This window comes from Dendrobates tinctorius, unplaced genomic scaffold, assembly GCF_039654945.1.
Source record: "Dendrobates tinctorius isolate UK_male_01 unplaced genomic scaffold, ASM3965494v1 ptg000074l, whole genome shotgun sequence".
In the NCBI taxonomy this organism is placed as follows: domain Eukaryota; kingdom Metazoa; phylum Chordata; class Amphibia; order Anura; family Dendrobatidae; genus Dendrobates; species Dendrobates tinctorius.
Window position 1 is genome coordinate 19,394,117 of NW_027361742.1, and position 15,455 is coordinate 19,409,571.

General features: G+C 42.7%; 1 protein-coding gene across 1 annotated transcript in view; it reads left to right on the plus strand.

Annotated features, from left to right (window-relative positions):
- The window catches only part of HMCN1 (hemicentin 1), a 944,468-nt gene that overhangs the window by 39,100 nt on the left and 889,913 nt on the right, over nucleotides 1–15,455 (plus strand). The window lies entirely within an intron of this gene.

The window sequence follows — 15,455 nt, forward strand, 5'->3', positions numbered from 1 at the left end:
GAGGAGGAGTGTGGACTGCTGAGAGTGACAGGACAGCAAGGGGAGGGGCGAGTATAAAAGGGACAGGGAGCGCGCAGGGGAATCAGTTGGTGATACGTCAGACACGGAGCAGGAGACGGAGGGGGCGTGAGAAAGTGGGAAGGACACTGACACTTGAGAGAAGTGACCAGCAGCAGAGGGTAGATATGCAGTGGCCCTCAGGAAAGAAGCAGATTTGATAGTGAATCTCTCCCTCCTCTCCAGGTTTTAAGCGTAGGCCAAGTCCAAGATTCACATTTAGGCCGGGGTCGCACTAGCGATGAATACGGACGAGTGCTATGTGATAAAACATTGAATAGCACTCGGACCAGTATTCATCTATGGGGCAGCTCCCATCAGTGTTTTGTTCTCGGCCGTTTTCAGTGTTTGAGTGAAATCGCAGCATGCTGGGATTGTCACCGACACTTGTCCGAGTCTCAGCTCACTCGCACCCATATAAGCCTATGGGTGTGAGTGAGACAACGCACATCACTCAGATATCATCCGAGTGATGTGCGATATCTGCTGACCGCGATAATGGAGGAGAGGGAGAAATTAATTTCTCTGCAGCTGTACTCCGATCCTCTCTGTGCAAGAGGCTTGGAGCACAGAAACATGACACTCGGTTCCCGCTCGCAGCAGAGCAGAAGCCGAAGGTCATTAGCATATCCAATCTGATGCTCTCACATCGGGTGCCATACGCTAGTCTGAGCCTGACCTTAAACTTTGTGTTGACCTTTTGGTGTGTCAATGCTTTGTTTGCCAGCTGCAGAGCAGGAGGCTCTATGCGATACAGGAATGTGTGAGGTTAACACAGAGCCCAGGACAACAAAGCTGTTGACGCACCCAAGAGGTATACGGTGGTGCAGTCTCCCACAGCAAAAGGTTTGAACATGGACTCTTTGGATGACCCAGCTGTGAATCGGAGAATACCACCAACCTTGTTCTGTGATTTTTTGGAATAAAGATGTTTTATGTTGAACTCTCTTAATCCCTGCCTAGCTGTTGCACTGTATGAACACCTTTGCACAACTATATATATATATATATATATATATATATATATATATACAGTATATATATTAGAAATAAGTTGGATACAGTGGGGAAAACAGGTATTGTTACTGTTAGGGTTAGCATGTTGCACTGAATATCAAAGATGGTAAAGTTTGATCGCAACCCGGGGTCCAGCGTGTGGTGATGGGAAACCGCAGCTATAGAACAATGGTGGAGCAAAGCTGCAAGCAAGCTCCTTAAACACACAGAGTTAAATGTCACTCAATGTGAACAGAGTGCAAAATACCTGACTCTGTTACTCTACAGAGCGGTATTACAAAAGGAAGCACTCGAGACTATACCCCGTTAGATATCACAGGAACATAGCGATAATGACGCTAGTTGGAGGTCCCTATAGCTACCCTCCAGGGAAGACTAGGCTGGTGGTTTGCTTGATCTGACACTCAGCTGTGCAAAATGCACACGTGACTTAGGACTCCCGGAGTCAGATGCAGAGCCAAGCGGGAATTCCCACCCTACACTGCCTGCCAAGACACACAATTACCATACTAGAAGCGGCACACGTGCACACAGGGTGGTAGCGTATCCACCAACACACCAAACATTATGATCTTAGCGCACCAGCGAGTGCTCCAGAGAACCTTTTATATGTTCCGTTCAAGTCCAGTCAGACAGGACCTTGCTCGTGGACCAATCCAGAACTGCCATATCACCCTAGTAGCTGACGAACGACCACCAATGAGAGGTCACTACCTCATAAGCATGCTCAGTAGGGTGATTTGTGAACTTAGCCTCTGGAATGCCTGTTCGCTGCTGCCTATTGCTGGTTACTATAGCCAGGGCTGCCACTAGGAATTTGGGGCCCCCTAGAGGCAAAATTTTCAGGGCCCCTTGAGACTCTGCCTAGGATCCACCCCAGCACCGCCTCCACCCCTCGAAATGTCCACAGCGCCACCCCTCTCTCATGGGAAAACTCCACTTCTCACTAATCACACATTAACAGTTCCCATCACCAGATCACACATATAGCAAGCAGCCTTTTGTTTTGGCCAAAAGATTTTTTAAACATTTGTTAAGATATGCAATACAATTTAGGTATATCTTTAAATTTTTAAAATGACTAATAATATCACACACAAGGGACAATTACCATCGTACCATGACCAGACACCATATTACTACCGCATAGTGACGTATAAAACCACATACAAAGAACAAATACCACCACACTATGTCCAGACCACATATTTAAACCGCATTGACCGAATAATATCACATACAAAGATCAAATACCGCCACTCCATGACCAGACCACATATCACCACCACATGGTGACCAATAATATCACATACAAGGAGCAAATACTACCACACCATGGCCGGACAACATATTACCAACACTTTGTGACTAAATACTACAATACTGATCAGTAATAAAAAAACACACTACTAATATCACCATATGAGCCATTATAAACAGGAGATCTGTACTTAGTATGTAGTGTCAGTGTAAAGGTAATACAGTGATCACTGGTGACATTGTAAACGGGACCGCTGTATATAGTTTACAGTGTATAGTATCAGTTTATAGGTAAAACACTGACTCACCGGTGACGCCTCTAGGTGAAGTCTTTCATCTTCATCCAGCACAGATCGACGTTACTTCTTTCAGCCAGGGCTCGTCTCTGCAGGAAATAACACAGTTATCTAGAGCAGCACTTGCAGAACACATTACTTCTTCTTTTCTAAACTTCTACACTACACCAAATGAAGAAAAAATGTCAACATAGTATCACTCCTTTTGTGTCGCCTCCGCTACCTGATCATATTATTGTATTTTTAATACACCTCATTTTTTCATGTATATGTTTCAATAAAGAGTGTACATATTTTTTTCACTATATTATTTGTTTGAGTTTGAATTTTGGGCATTATACTCCAGACATTCGATGTAGGATTACATAGTATCACTCTGCACACTAACAGGACCACCTCCCTATTTAAAACAGTAGACTCAAAAAATAAAATAAATACATCACTGCAGTAATAATATCCCTTAATTATCCCCTGTGGTCGTGTGTCTCATTCTTGGCTCCAGCCATATGTTCTCCCATCCAGCCCTCATGAGTATCCATTTGCTCCATATGATATCCCCTTCCTGCCCCATGATCCTGCCAAATCTGTCCCATTATCCTGCCGTATCTGTCCCATGATCCTGTCCCATGAACCTGCACGATCCATCTCCATCCTGCCCCATGATCCTGCCCCATCTGTCTCCATCGTGCCCCATCTGTCTCCATCGTGCCCCATCTGTCTCCATCGTTACCCCATCTGTCTCCATCCTGCCCAATCCTGTCTTCATCCTACCCCATCTGTCTCCATTCTGCCCCATCTGTCTCCATCCTGCCCCCTGGGTCTCCATCCAGCACCATGTCTCCAATCATTACCCCTGTGTCTCCAATCATGCCCCCTGTGTCTCCAGTCATGCTCCCTGTGTCTTCAATCATGCCCCCTGTGTCTCTAATCATGCCCCCATATCTTTCATCCTGCCCCGTGTCTCCAATCCTGCCCCTTTATCTTTCTTTCTGCCCCGTGTCTCCAAACCTGCCCCATCTCTCTCCATCCAGCACCATGTCTGCAATCATGCCCCCTGTGTCTCCAATCATGCCCCTTGTGTCTCCAATCATGATCTTTCATCCTGCCCCTGTCTCCATTCAGCCCCGTCTATTCTGCCCCCAACAGAATGGACACTTGTCTCCATCCTGCCGGCTTGCCTCTTGCAATAAATAAAAAAAACCTTTCTTCTTACCTTGCGCTGATGTCAGCTGCCAGTCTCTGATTTGCTGGCGGCCTTAATAATTGCCATGCAGGCCTTGGCCCGCACAGCAATAGAGCTGTTGAAGCCTGCCACTCGGACGCAGGGTTCAGTTACTGCACCGCCCAAATCCTGCCGCTGGGGCCCGATCAGCGGAATAGATGGGGCCTGTTGTGGGCCCCCTCTGCTGACCAGCCCCCATACGACAGTCAGGGCAGTAATGCCCTGATGGCGGCCCTGACTATAGCTATGGCTGGCGAGCCAGTAGTGAACAAGCAAACAGCGCGAGTCTGAGCAAGACGCTGAGACTGACATCTTTGTTGAGCAGCTTCCACTGCGGCCAAAGCTGAATGGTAGACTGCAGAGGCAGACAAGGCTTGGAATCTTCCCTGTTCAGAGGGAGAGCAGTTACACTGCAAATTTTGCAAGCTTTCACACTACAAAGAATGGAGAGGTCTGTAATTTTTCATAGGCACACTTCAACTGTGAGAGACAGAATTTAAAAATAAAATCCGGAAAATCATATTGTATGATTTTGACATAATTAAATTGCATTTTATTGTATGAGATAAGTATTTGATCACGCCAATAAACAGCAAGAATTCTGGCTCTCACAGACCTGTTTTTCTTTAAGAAGCCCTCCTACTCTGCACTCATTACCTGTACTACCTGTATTAATTGCACCTGTTTGAACTCGTTACCCGTATAAAAGACACCTGTCCACACACTCAAACAGTCACATTTCAACCTCTCCTCCATGGCCAAAACCAAGAATCTGTCTAAGGATGCTAGGAACAAAATTATAGACTTGCATAAGGCTGGGATGGGCTCCAGGTCAATAGGCAAGCAGCTTGGTAAAATAGCAACAACTGTTGGCACAATTACTAGAAAATGGAAGAAATACAAGATGACTGTCCATCTTCATTGGTTTGTGGCTCCATGCAAGATCTCACCTCATGGAGTAAGGATGAGTCTGAGAAAGGTCAGGAATCAGCTTAGAACTACATGGGAGACTCTGGTCAATGACATGAAGAGAACTGGGCCCACAGTCTCAAAAATTACCATTAGTAACACACTATACCGTCATGGATTAAAATCTTGTAGGGCACACAAGGTCAACCTGCTCATGCCAGCACATGTCCAAACTCATTTGAAGTTCACTAATGACCATCTGGATGATCCAGAGGAGGCATGGGAGAAGGTCATGTGGTCAGATGAGACCAAATTACATCCTTTTGGTATCAACTCCATTTACCATGTTTGGAGGAAGAAGAAGGATAAGTACAGTTGTAAATCATGCACCGAGGGTATTGCTCAAGATGCAACGAAGTCACGGATGAAAAAAAGAACCAACTTACACATAGTACACTTTCTATAACTATTTTTCTTAGGAATGAAGATATTCCTTTCTACTCCGTTTTGATAAACACACAAAGAGAACATATCAAACAAACATTTGGTCAGAAGGCTGAACAACTCGGCTCCCAAGAGAACTGTTTCTGCTATATTCTCTACGTAAATTTACCTGTTGGTGTGCCTGTCTGAACCGGCCACATGTTACTGGCTATCTGGATTAATTATGTGAGTGCAAAGCACAGGCTCACCAGTGGTTCAGTACAGTGGTTTAAAATCTTAAGAATATATACTTCTATTCCTATTTCCCAACCCAATATTCCCCTCCTGTCCCGGTGTAGTCTCAAGAAACTAGAGGAAAAGTCCGTCCTTGACTATATTGAGAATATATTGTTCCACAGAGACTCCTCTTCCAGCAAACAAAGAGGAAACACAAGTCCTGTCTGGAGTTTGCTGGGTTCTGTGTCAGCACCAAAGTGTAGCATAGAATCCTTAGTTACTGAACCGCAAGAAAACGTGGCGACAAATCTGTGGTTTCTGACCGCTGATTCCGGTAGGAAACGTGGTTTGTAAAGTCAATATACCTAACTAACTATAGGCTTTGTTCCAGCCTTGTGTTTCTGGGAGACAAAATATATTATGATGGGTGCACATTTACTTACTGTGATGTCACTGTGGGCTTTAGTGTTCTTATCGTCGGGTCTGCTCAGAACAAAACAATTAGAACTTGCAGGCAAATGCGGAGCTCCTCCAGCCGGAGAGCAATACAGAGGATACTTGTGGTTTAACTCTTCCATGGGGTGCAACAACTCTCACTTCAGGTCCTGGTGTCTTCTGTTCCTTAACAGCTTTTACGGTAGGCGTTCTCTCGCATCTGGACAGGTTCGGATCCTGGACCAGTTCAGCTCCAATCTGCCACTGCTTTGAACTTAGTGGGGTGCTATCACGAGAGGATGTCATTGGATCTCTCTCCAGCACTTCCTCACTTGCCTCTCATTCCTGCAGACCCTGCACAAGATGGCCCCACTTCCTCTTCCTGTGTTTCACTTTTGAAATCCCACCTCTCACATCTTATAGGTATATCAATCTATTAACCATGTTCAAACAGCAGTGACATCTTGTGGACTGTTAACAAAATTAACTATAAAGAAGCAAATCTATTTACAAGTACAGAGATTATTCAGGCATGAGTAGAAGTATCCTCAATTATACCATTGCATAATATCACAATTATATCACTGTCTGGTGAGCCGACACACATCTCACACAACACCAATAACACCATCCCAACTATGAAGCATGGTGGGGAAAATATCATACTTTGGGGTTGCTTTTCTGGAAAGCGGACAGGATTACACTGTATTGAAGGGAGGATGGATGGGGTTATGTATCCCGAGACTTTGGCCACCAACCTCCTTCCCTAACTAAGAGCATTGAAGATGGGTCATGGCTGGGTCTTCCAGCATCACAATGACTCAAAACACACAGCTAGGGCAACTAAGGAGTGGCTATGTAAGAAGCATTTCAAGGTTCTGGAGTGATGGAGTGACCTAGCTAGTCTCCAGACCTGAACTCAGCCCCAATACTGTTACCCCACTTGCCAAAGCACCAGGGCAAGTGGAAAGAGAGGAGGCTTAGTGTCAGCTGTGAGCTGATATTAATAACCTGTGACTCTCCATGTGCATGTGTCCCTGGCTATAAACATCAGCCCCCAGCTGTCCGCTTTTCCTCTACTAGTTAATAAAATTTCAGAGGATCCCATGCTATTTTTTTCAGAAAATTATTCTTTATTAAATAAATACATGTACAGTAAATTACACAAGCACTTTACTAATTATATATAATTATATATGTCACAGACATCTTTATTGCAAATAAACTGTAGGAACAGAAAGCGCAATAGGGTCTTACCCGAGTATTTGCTAAATGAATAAACAAAAATTCACTCACCCTTTCCAGGAGGGGTTAAAGCATATAAGATCCGTAGTCAGCTTGCTGCACGTCCAAAGGTCAGCTCCGTGACCGCCAAAACTTCAGATTTTTATGGAATAAATTCATGGACTTTAGTGCGCTGCTTGACAGATTCACTAACCCAGGTTGTAAGAAAGATTAACTGTTTATTTCCCAACGCGTTTCAAAGTGTATACCACTTCTTCATCAGGGGATGACATATATCATATATATGTCATCCCCTGATTAAGAAGTGGTATACACTTTGAAACGCGTTGGGAAATAAACAATTAATCTTTCTTACAACCTGGGTTCGTGAATCTGTCAAGCAGCGCACTAAAGTCCATGAATTTATTCCATAAAAATCTACAGACATCTTTATATCTTTCCTATGTGTATATATATATATATATATATATATATATATATATATCTTATCTATTTCATTCTGTCAGGTTACGCTGTGATTTTACTGTACGTGACTGATGAAATGTCAGGATTTCAAGGAGATGGGTGCATAAAAATTAGGCGGCACTCGCATGGTTTGAGTGGCGTGTAATTTTTTTTCTAACACCTATTGACTTCTATTGGCAATTGCAAACCGAAATTCGCATCCACTCGAATCTTGCTGCGATTTTTTTCATCAGTCCAATCGCTATCCAATCCGAGCTGATAAAAAAAATCGCAGATGAGCCCTGAATCATTGAATACCATTGGTCTGAATGCAATCCATTTTTTTTACCTAATTGCTCTAAGCCCTAAGTGTAGTAGCTGGCATTCGAAACGCGTCTGGAATTTCCATCACACCCTTTGTCACCAATTCACACCTATGCTAAAGTGTATTCAGCAGTGCTTACCATGTTTTAAAAGAAATAATAAAACTTTGGATTTTATGGATTGAAGCTGGATCCTTATCGTTCTTGCACGTATAACAGAAGTGTGGCATAGACGTTATCCTGTGCTTTCAACACTGAAACTCACAGGGAGCTTCCACCAAGGGTGATATTGCTAGTATTGCTTTTTGTAAACAGTCCCCATTCACACTTCCATGTTTAAACATGTATGTGAAAAATGGTACTGTGTCATGGTATTTTGGATCTGTGTGATTGGTGCTTTGTCTGTGTGTCCATTTTAACCATAAGTTTGTCAGTGTGTCCATTTTTGAGCGTCTCCGCAAGGTAAATAGACATGCTGCGTTCTAAAAAGACGTGCCGCATGTCCGGTTTCGTGGGTGTGTCACCCGCGTATTAGCACGTATAGTGGAGACGGGATTTCATAAAATCCCCTCCACTATGCTGTAACATCTGGATGCTGCGGATTAAACGCTGCGGCTGTACGCAGCGTTCAATCCGCAGCAAATCCGGATGTAATACGGCCCATGGAAACATACCCTAACACATTCTGTTCGAATTGTCTTGTATTGGTACTGCTAGATTCAATAAAGAGCTATGCACTTTTGAGGGTTATATACCAAGGAAATGTACTCCATACCACGGAATAGTCAATGGATGAGCAATATAATATCGATAAGGGTATGTGCACACGTTGAGCAAAATTTCTGCACTATTTCTGTGTCGCTTAGCATTTTTGGTGTGTTTTTGACTGCGTTTTTGATTGATTTGAGTGAAGTCCTTCGTGAAAAACGCAAGGCAAAAACGCACAGAAAATTGACATGCAGCAGATTATTATCTGCACCAAATCTGCAAGTCAAACATACTCGACATGTGCATGACACATCAGGTTTCTCATTCACTTTGCTGGCATCAGGTTTTGCCACAAATCCGTGCAGAAAAAAAACGCCAAAAATGCACCAAATAAGCAACGTGTGCACACAGCCTAAATTTTTAAAGACTTTTTGAAGGTTACATACCAACAAAATGTACTTCAGACCACAGAATAGTCTATGGATGAGCAATATAATACCTATAAAATTTTGAACAAGTGTTTTAAGGCTTTTATTCCAACAAAATGGATTCCAGATCAAGGAATAATCTATCGGTGTGCAATATAATACCAACTACATTTTTTAGCAAGTTTTTTGAGTCTTACATAGCAACACAAAGTACCCAAAAATAAGTAATACCCTATGAGTGAGAAATATAATAACAATTAATTTTCAACAAGTTTTTTGAGGGTTATATACTAACAAAATGTAATCCAAACCACGGAGTAGTCTATGGGTGAGTAATATAGTACCGATACATTTTTTAGCACATTTTTAAGGCTTTTATACCAACGAACATGTTTCCAGACCACGGAATAGTCTGCGGGTGAGCAATATGATACAAATATCGTTTTGAAAAAGTTTTTTGAGGGTTATATACCAAGGAAATGAACTCCAGGCTATGGACTAGTCTATGGGTGAGCAATATAATACTGATAACATTTTGAACAAGTGTTTTGAGGCTTATATAGCAGCAAAATGTATCCAGAAAGATGTACTAGCCTATGGATGAGCAAAATAATACTGATTAAAGTTTTTTGAGGGCTATATACCAACAAAATGTAATCCAGACCACAAAATAGTCTATGGGTGAGCAGTATAAAATTTTGAACAAGTTTTTTGAGGCTGGCTACAATCTTTCTGTGTTATGTCTTCCTCCATCCCCACTTGGTTCCTATGCAAAGCTTAATGTTTAAATGTGAACAGCAACTGTTTAAGTAGGCACAGAAGTGGGATAGTTGCGCTCACTATGTTTTCATCAGCGCTCACCATGGAGTACACAAAGTCTTGGAGAACTGCACAAATGTCAGACATCCATGTTTACTCTTCAACTCTTAATGTATGTACGGAGGCTGACCAGAATACCGATGAGTGTGTCGGAGCTGATACTTACCCTCTGGCCTCTTCTGTTCAAAAATCCTTGCCAGCATGTGCAGTGTGATGTTTCTGCTTGTGGTGACGTTGCACACCAGTTGGTGAGCTGGCACTTGCATGCTGCACTGTCAGAGCAGCAGCAGCTGTAGCCGACTTGTGGAAATTGGCGCTAATGTGGCATACATTGACCTGAAGCTTTGGCAAATCTGTGTATGTTTTCAGATACTGCTGCACTACCAAGTTGAGTGCATGTACCACGTGTGTGAGCTTGCCAAGCTTCACAGCTGCCACCAGGTTACGCTCATTATCACATTCTACCATGCCTGGGTGGAGGTTCAAAGGCAAAAAAACGCAAATTTGCCTGGTCTTTGCCTGGTCCTTTAAGTAACTCTGTCGCGGTGTGTGATATATCGCCTAGACAAATTAGCTTCAGCAGAGCTTGTTGCTACTGTGCTGAGGCAGTGCTGTAGAGCTTCCACCTTTCGGCTGATGTGGATGATGCGCTCTAAGATACCACGTCGGATACGGAGGAAGAGCAGGAGGGGTTGCAGGAACTGTTGTAGGAGTTGGCGGAAACACTCATAGAAGTAGGGCAAGCAATCCTAGACATTGGGAGCACATGCCTCATGTCAGGGTGTGACTCGCCCCCTGCCTCAACACTGTTAACCCAGTGTGTTGTCAGGAAAATGTAGCATTCCTGGCCACAATCGCTTGTCCATGTGTCGATCATTAAGTGGACAATGCCAGTAAGTGTGTTGGTAAGGGCATGGGTGATGTTACTGGGCACGTGCTGGTACAAGGCGGGGATGCCACATGGTGAGAAAAAGTAATAGCTGGAGACCGAGTACCGAGGGACGGCTGTCGTCATGAATCGGCGGAAATCCTTCATGTCTACCAGCCTAAATGGCAACATTTCCATGGCAGGCAGCCAAGAAATTTGTTTGTTTAGCATTTGGGTCTGTGGGTGGGTGACTGGGAACTTTCTTTTTTGTTCCAAGGCTTGGGGTAGGGACAGCTGGACACTGTGCTGGGACAAAGATTTGGAAGTGCCGGATGATGTTAAGTCAGAATGTGTCACCATTATGTTTTGTGGACGTAGCAGCCCTAAGTTTTGTGCATCACTAAACAGCATGCCCTCCTGTCCTTCTTGGAGCATACAGTGTTGTGAATTCACTTTCTGGCCTACCTCTGGTTACTACTGAAGGTAGTGGAGCTGGTCAAATTGACAAAGGGGTTGCGAGTTCTCTTTCTGGGCTCCCTCTGGTGGTTACTGGAGGTGGTGGAGCTGATCTGATTGGTAAAGGCTTGCCACCTGATAATGAGGATGACGATTGGAGATCTGGGGTTTCAGACTGGGATTTAAGACAGCCGACTCTCTCTATCCCTGCTGGTGATTTCCTTCCTGCCTCCTGAGGTCTCAGTTTCCAGCTCAGTCCCTGCATGTTCAGCTAAGTGTTCATTTGCTATTCTGTTTACATTTGATCTGGTTTTGTCTATTTCAGTTTTGTGAGGGTCAGCCAGCTCTGGCTGGGGCTGTGCTGAATCACCATCCATATGTTTCTGCTTATGCCAGTTTGTTTTTGTCCCTTATTAGATTGGCCTCTTTTTGCTCTGCTTTCAGAATATACCAGAGTGCTGAAATAGTGGGCGAAGTCGTGCGACTTCAGTATTTTTTGCATCAGACATGTTGGACTTTTTTGCAGAGTTTTTTGCGTGATTGCAGACTGTGTCTTTCTTTCCTGTCCTGTCTAGTCAGTGTGGGCCCCATCGTTTGCTCAGTCTATTTTCCTACCTGCGTTTGTGTTTTCATCTTGTCTCACCGACAATATATGTTTGGGGGCTATTTCTTTGGGGTCTGCTCTGGGGCAGTTTAGATTTCCCCTTTCTTGCTTTAGGCTTAGTTATCTCACCGGCTGTGCCGAGGCGTCTAGGATCATCGTAGGCACGCTCCACGGCTACTGCTAGTTGTGTGGATAGGATCAGGGGTCTGTAATCCGCTTAGTTACCAACTTCTCTGGTTTTCTGTGGCTTAGCTTGGGCTTGCTCTCCTCCTAGGTGACCCAATCATAACAATACAGATTGCGAGGCCACAAACAAGAATTGTTGTGATAAAGAGCTCCTCGTAGTGTCCAAGTGTGGGATCACTAGTCTCCTGGGACTCAACATGGTGGGAGGAAGGTGCATCAGGGTGAGATTTATCCAAACTTTAGGCTGGTGAGGTTGGACCATGTGGAAGACTGTCTGGTGCTGTCAAGCCTGCTGGAAGCATTATCTGCTATTCAACCGACCACCTGTTTGCATTGCTCTGCCTTCAAAAGTGATGTACCATGTCTCTCTGCAAAGTGGGACAGGAACCTATGTGTCAAGAATGGTCGTGCTTCTTTTGCTCCAGCAACAGGTGTAGTCACACCTGCCCCACATCCTCGACATCTGCATTCAATATCATCAGTACTTACACTTCCCTATTCCTTAACACATGCCTTAAGCACTTTATAATTGTTAGGTCTATTTAAGTTTATTTTTAATAAAAGAAAAAAATTGGTCACCTGCAGCAATCAAAGCCATTTTTGGGAATTTACTCCACCATAATGCTACAGAAAGACCGCAAGAGTGTATGTATGATAAACAAATTCAATCCAGAAAAACATTTCAATTTTTTTTTATAGTTTTAGAGATCACATAAATGTTAATAGACCATGCAACACTGTATAACTGAGAAATTGAAGCCTACAACATTTTTAAAAGCTTTTTCTCAGTTTTAGAGATCACAGAAATGTTAACAGACCAAGTAACACTGGCTGAGAAATGGAAGCCTGCAAAATTTTTAAAAGTGTTTTTACAGTTTGAGAGATCAAATAAATATTCACAGACCATGTAACACTGTATGTCTGAGATATGGAAGCCTACATAATTTTTAAGAGCTTTTTATCAGTTTTAAAGAACACAGAAATGTTCACAGACCATGTAACACTGTATGTCTGAGAAATGTAAGCCTACAACATTTTTAAAAGCTTTTTCTCAGTTTTAGAGATCACAGAAATGTACTATACATTATGGAATAGTTTATGGCTGAGAAATATGACCCAGGAAAATGTTTCAATGATTTTTGAGTGTGTTATATAACACAAAAAAGGACCTCAAAGCACATAATACTTGATGGATAATAATGACAGCATGAAACCTTTATTAGAAACAAGAATTATTGTGCAGTGGAGATACAGAAAAAAAAAGATGGGCACGCGCACTAAAAAATATTGACATCATAATAACATAGAGTAGAAAAATTTATATGGAGAGGGATCCTGTTTAATACATATGTGTTTTGTGATTAAAAAAACAAAAATTATATTATATTTTTTAGTGTGCGCGTTTTTTCTGTATGAGTAATTCTTGTTTCTAATAGAGGTTTCTGTACTATCATTATACATGATTTATGAAATTATTTGACCTTATAATGAGTTTCCCTCTTTTGGTTTCTCTAGTTCAATGACCAATTGGTCTATCCATCACTATGACGGCAGATATACAGTATGCACTGTATATGGGATGTACACTGCTCCAAAAAGGAAAGGGAACACTAAAATACCACATCCTAGATATCACTGAATTAAATATTCCAGCTGCAAATCTTTGATCATTACATAGTTGAATGAGTTGATAACAAAAACACATAAACATGATCAATGTAAATCAAAACTAATATCTTATGGAGGTCTAGATTTAAAAAGATAGTAAAAATCAAAGTGGAAAATCAAATTACAGGCTTATCCAACTTCAGTGGAAATGCCTCAAGACAAGGAAGTGATGCTCAGTAGTGTGTGTGTGCCTATATGACCTTTGTACAATGCCTATGCATGCTCCTGATGAGGCGCTGGATATTCTCCTGAGGGATTTTCTCAGAGATCTGGATTAAAGCATCAGTCAACTTCTGGACAGTCTGTAGTGCAACTGTAGTGGATGTTACAAGGCATGATGTTTCAGATGTGTTCAATTGGATTCAGGTCTAGAGAACTGGCAGGCCAATCTATAACATCAATGCCTTCATTATGCAAGAACTGCTGACACATTTCAGCCACATAAGGCCTAGCATTTTTATGCATCAGAAGGAACCCAGGGCCCACTGCACCTGCATATTGTCCCACAATGGGTCTAATTATCTCATTACCTAAAGGCAGTCAGGGTACCTCTGATGGAGGGCTGTGCTGCCCTCCAAAGAGATACCTCCCCACACCATTACTGACTCACTGCCAAACCGATAATGCTGTAGGATGTTGCAGGCAGCAGAACATTCTCCATGGCGTCTCCAGACTTTGTCACAGCTGTCATATGTGCTCAGTGTGAACCTGCTCTCATCCGTGAAGAACACAGGGTGCCAATGTCGAATCTGCCACTCCTGATGTTATCTGGCAAATGCCAGTCGCCCAGCACAGTGTTGTATTGTAATATTGGGCCCTCATGCCACCATCATGGAGTCAGTTTCAGATAGTTTGAGCAGAGACATGGATGTTAGTGGCCTGCTGAAGGTCATTTTGCAGGGTTATGGCACTGCTCCTCTTGTTCCTCCTTGCACAAAGGAGCAGTCCTACTGCTGAGTTGCTGCCCTCCTACGGCCCCTTCCTTGTCTCCTGGTGTATTGGCCTGTCTTCTAGTTTCTGATCTATGCTCTGGACACTGTGCTGACAGACACAGCTACCCTTCTTGCCACAGCTTGCATTGACATGCCATCTTGTATAAGTTGAACTACCTGAGCAACTTTTGTGGGTTGTAGACACCACCTCATGATGAGAACAGAGAAATTGTCTGTGGTCACCCCCTGCAGAATCTCTCCTTTATAGTGATCATCTTGCTAATTGTCTATCATTTCTACCTATTGTTAATTCCATTTTTACAACAGCGGAAGAATTGATTCACAATCAGTGTTGCTTCATAACTGGACAGGTTGATTTCACAGAAGAGGGATTGACTTGGGATTACATTGTGTTGTTTAAGTGTTCCCTTTATTTTTTTGAGCAAATATTTACAACTGTATATGGTTTGAAGTATGTAGTCACATATAAATGGTATACATATGACCTATATAAATTCTACTCATACTTTTTGTCCATTATATCTATTAAGTGCAGAACCGCATGACGATCACAGCTGCTGCGGCGCCGTTAATTACTAGGAGTGCAGCTATTCCGGGAATAAGCAAAGAGTAGACTTGTAATATGCATTCATGCATACTTTACTATAAATATTATGCAATGCATTCTTCTTTTATGTGGATGAGGTTTTTGCCCTTAGTTCTACAATATTTTGTGTGCCAACAGATTCCACTTACGTTTCCTGTTTGTGAGTTTACTCACCAGTTTACAGTTTCTGGAGCCGAGAAGCGTGAGAATGCTTTTCCTTAATTAAAATAAACAATTTGGGAATGTGTTTTTCATAAGAAATCATAGGGGTATTTATATATTTGTTTATTTTAGCTTGAATTTTTATTTTT